Source organism: Hyla sarda, chromosome 3, assembly GCF_029499605.1.
Source record: "Hyla sarda isolate aHylSar1 chromosome 3, aHylSar1.hap1, whole genome shotgun sequence".
NCBI lineage: Eukaryota > Metazoa > Chordata > Amphibia > Anura > Hylidae > Hyla > Hyla sarda.
The window spans coordinates 47,039,700-47,044,703 of record NC_079191.1 but is presented as its reverse complement, the minus strand read 5'-3'; positions in this window follow the sequence as shown (position 1 = coordinate 47,044,703).

Below are 5,004 nucleotides of genomic sequence, written 5' to 3'. Positions count from 1 at the left end.
GGAAACGTCTACCTAAAAATACCCTGACTGCACTGTAGAGATCTGCTATGTTTAACCAAGGGATGCTGTCAAGATGAGAGATCAGCGGCGCGGCTGTATAATCTGACACTCCCGGGGCCCGATTAGCAGAACAGGAAGGAGACCAAAGTGTTTATCAGCAGGAAGAGGCCGGGATACCATCTACTTCTGCAGCGTTTTCTAATCTGCAGCACTGCCGCTTTTCCAAAAACTACAACTCCCATCGTGCCCTGACAACCGGAGGCTGTCAGGGCACGATGGGAGTTGTAGTTTTTGCAACAGCTGCAGTGCTACAGGTCGGGAAAGCACGGTCCCAAAATCCTATCCGATACATCTACTGCAATACATCCCTTGGCAGCTAGAGGGAGCCAAAGAGCTGCTGATCTGCTGCTACCAGTTTCCCCTGAAGGTTTTTTTTTTTAAACCTGAAATTTACACAGGGGGTAAATGGAGGCTTCTATAAAATTATCATTGTAGATCAGCATATAGATTTTTTTTTGCAATTTTTATATTTATATGCAAAAATAAATGTAACAACTAACATTATAATAAAATATATATAATTTATTTAAATTTTTTTTTTTTTTTTTTTTTTTTTTTTTTTTTACACTTTCATGCTAGAAGTCCCTCTCAATTTGAGTTCTACAAACGAGTCCCTCATTTGTAGAACTCAATTCAAGACCTAGAACTACATGCGAAGTCCCCATAGGCCCTGTACTAACCATAGCACTGTGTTCCTTTAAAAAAAAAAAATGTATTCTATTTTAATTCTAGAGAAATAATAAAGCGGAAAGAAATACGGGTTATATCGGCCGCAGCCGATATTTCAAACATTATATATAAACTGACAAACTATAAATGTTATAATAAAGTCGTATCCGGATCGGACCGATCTACAACTCCCATCTTCCCCAATAGCTTGGGAGTGTCGCCTCCCCCAGGATCACATACAGAGCCATCCAGTTTGAAGCATACCTCTGACGTGAACTTAAAGGGGAACTCCAGACCAGAAGTACTTATCCCCTATGTACAGGACACCGTGTATAGGGGATCAGTACCGGAGTCTCCTTTTAAACTTTACACCCGCTTTTGATTCCGTGACTCGCTCTATCGCGATCTAGAGGCCGATTTTGCCGGAAGTCCCATAGACTTGTATGGAACTTTCGGCAAACGCGTTTCCAGATTGTGATCGTTTCGGGAGTGGGTTACGGGATCAAAAGCGGCCATGACATTAAAAGGGGTACTCTGCTGCTCAGCGTTTGGAACAAACTGTTCCAAACGCTGGAGCCGGCGCCGGGAGCTCGTGATGTTGCAGCCCCACCCCCTCATGACATCACATCCCACCCCCTCAATTCAAGTCTATGGGAGGGGGGCGTGACGGCTGTCACGCCCCCTCCCATAGACTTGCATTGAGGGGGCGGGGCGCCAAGAGGGGGCCCTGACATAATGAGGGGCAGGGCTAGATGACACGAGCTCCCGGCGCCGGCTCCAGCGTTCAGAACAGTTTGTTCCAAACGCTGAGCAGCGGAGTACCCCTTAAAGCCCATGTCCTGCCACCGAGACCACTATTTTTACATGGCCACATCTCCAGGACCTCTCGATGGTTTACAGAAGCCGTTAATGTAGTTTTATGGTTATCTAAGATACTTGAATAATCGGGGGGCTTCATGTCTTCCAGCCAGGGGCCTACCCGCCCATAAGGTGCATTTCCAATACAGATTTTGCATCGGGGCCCAAGTTCTGTCACATCTTTCACCTATTATACGATTGTGAAATCACAGCCTTATGGCACGTTTTGAAAAAAAAGCCCCAAAAATTCCGCTTCCACATGGGCAACCCCATGTGTCTAGAAAGCAGAACATAAAGCTTCTTAGGGAGATATGATGCAGTCTGTTCTGGCTGGGACCGGGATGTGTCCATTTTATATGAAATGCTGCCTTCAAAAGTTACATCCCAAAAAACCTTCATGTGTTAGTGCAACATAAAGCAGCAGCGTCATCTAGAAGGAGTGCTACTTTAGTGGTCTCCAAACTGTGGACCTCAAGCTGCTGCAAAACTACAGCTCCTAGCATACTCTGAACAGCTGGAGGGCCACAGTTTGGTGACCACTGAAGTAGTAGATCATATCAATAGTGTATAGATACACACACCGAAGGTACCGTCTTCTCATTCAGTCTTCAGTGTCCTTCTCAAGACTTGTGGTGGAACGACAAAAAATAAATAAAAAATGCTGGGAGTTGTAGTTTTAGCACAGCTGGAAACAAGTCACAAGCCAGCATCAGGGTTATAGGTCATGACTGTTTAAGTGTGCAAAAACCCTAATCCCAGTTCTGTTGGATGCTACCATTGTCTGTCTACACAACAGGATTTGTATTGGCTTCGAAGTCCGAGACCCTCAAGCTTCAGACTCCCCCAACCCCCCCCCCCCCCCCAGTTAGGGCATCACCCATGAAGCTTCTCACGAGGGTCATACATCTTCTCAAGTGCTCCATTGTCTGCCATGATACATGTGCCAGTCATGAGTGTGAATTACCAGGCATGTAGGAGGAGGAAAGGGGGGGGGTGAGTTACCGAGGAGTCTCAAAGCTCTATGGTAGGAGATGACTATGCTCAAGTCTCTGGCTTTATGTGTGGTCAACAAGCAAGACAGTCCAGTGGATTTCCTTATCTGATCAATGCATTGCTTGTTTTAGGTTCACCCATAGTCATGAGCACACGTCGTCGTCGTCGTCGTCCCCCCCCCCCCCCCCCTGCCGCCATTCCGGCTGCTAACCTGTCAGTGCACTGTTTGGATAAGATGAGTACACTTTGGCTTCCAGGCCCGAGAGAACGAGATGGATTTTGTGTCAAGGGCAAGGAAGGGCAGCTGCTCCAGACTGCACGGCGCCTCCCAAACACCTGTTTAACTCAGGTTAAAGTGTTACAGGTGAGGAGGCTTCCTTTCACAGTCCTCCGAGCAAGCAATACCAAAGTCTTTACCATTAACCCCCTTACAAGCCACCACCTGCAGTTACAACTTCACGTATGCATATTTCAAAGGCTAGGACTGTGTTCTCCAATATGGGAACCACCAGCTGTCGCAAAAACGACAACTCCCAGCATGCCCGGACAGCCAACGGCTGTCCGGGCATGCTGGGAGTTGTCGTTTTTGCGACAGCTGGAGGTCTACTTATTGGAGAACAGTCTTGCACAAAGCAGTAATATGGTCAAGTTTTATTGCACCCGTAGTTCCGTTCATTATACCTACTCGTGCTGGACCACAGACCCATATGGGACAACCTAGAACAGTGGTCTTCAAACTGCCGCGCGCCATACATTGCAAGACTACAACATCCAGCAGGCTTGGGCGGTTCACAGGTCAACGACTGGTCTAGGACTATGTTACAAACGTGCACAAAGCAGAGAAATATGGTCAAGCGTTTCACATCCTCACTGTTGGACCACCAAAGAAGGGTAATGACCTAGAACAGTGGTCTCCAAACTGTGGACTTGTTGCAACACTACAATACCCAACATAACCCCCTAGACAAGGCTGGGAGTAGATTTGGGAGGTCCACAGTTGAGACCTAGAAGAACCTTGATTTTAGTGTCGCATTTAATATGCAAATGTGAGAAACCAAAAGTTCCTTCAAGAAGGTTAAATCTGCAAGTCAATGTCTAGAAGGCTTTAGAAAGCAGCCTAGTATATATTTCTCTGCATAACTTTATATAGTCATCAAGAACACACAATATGAAGGTGAAAGAATCGACTATAGAGGTATAACCAATCCCCACCGGGAACTCAAAATAGGCACAGAAAAGTTTAGGAACTCCGCTCTGCTCCTATAGGAGTACCAAAAGCGCTAGATGTAGCAGAGTTTAGTTTGTCACTTTTTATCCAGGATTAGCTGATTTTTTCCCTAAAACACTGCCACTCCTGTCCTCAGTTTGTGTGTGGTATTGCAGTTCAATTCCACTGAAGTGAATGGAGCCAAGTTGTAATACAACACAACGCAAGGGTTGGGGTGGCACTGGGTTTTGGAAGAAATTCACTCTGGATAACCCCCTTTCAAAAAACACCAACCCAGTCTTCAGGTTGTGTGTGGTATTACAACGTTGCTCCATTCACTTCAATAGAACAGAGATGTAATACCACACACAACCTGAGGACAAGAGTTGCGCTGTTATCCTGAAAGAAATTCGCTAAGGTTTTTTTCTTCTATTCCTGAACAAAAAAGGTTCAACTGATCAGCCATTGAGATGCCGACTCTGCTCAAGCGCATTACCAAGTTGTACAACCCTCCGCATGAACCACAGGCATCTTTAAAGAGGAACAGTCGTCCCCAACCCAGTCCTCAAGTCCCAACAACATTTTAGTTTTTTTTTTAGTCCCCAGTTAATCCATTGAAATAGAACAGAAAAATTCATAAGGCAGACTCCTCCAACAGAGTCCTCGTTATATTTCAATGGAGTAAAAAACAAAAAATTAAAATTAAATTATGGACTGCCAATTCTGTAAGGCAAAAGGTCCACCCATGATATTGAATGTCTCCCAGTCCCGGTTTCCCCAACCCCAAATTTTGGACTGCTAGTACCATAAGGCACAGGTCTCCCCAACCAGATTGTTGTGGGGGGGGGGGGGGGAACCTCTACCTCACGGCACCAAGTCACCACCATCTAAGGTGACGACAAGGGTGTTAACATTACCACACAATGATTTATGTTTTTCGCATGATCGCACACGAAAAGAAGCTTTGCTTGGATCAAGGGTGATAAGACGACCAAAGTCTCCTGGGATAATCATTGACTGGTTGGGGGGGTTGAAGGAATTTAAATCATATGGAGTCTTTGCACCCAGACTAGCAACGGGGCGAGAAGGAGTTTGTACATTGACCCTCGAAATGTTGCACAAGAAGGCACGGAACTATAAAAAAAAAGTAGTCTCAATAAACACCATTGATTTATTCTGTATAAAAAGCTTACAACCAAACTTTTATAAAAAGTTCA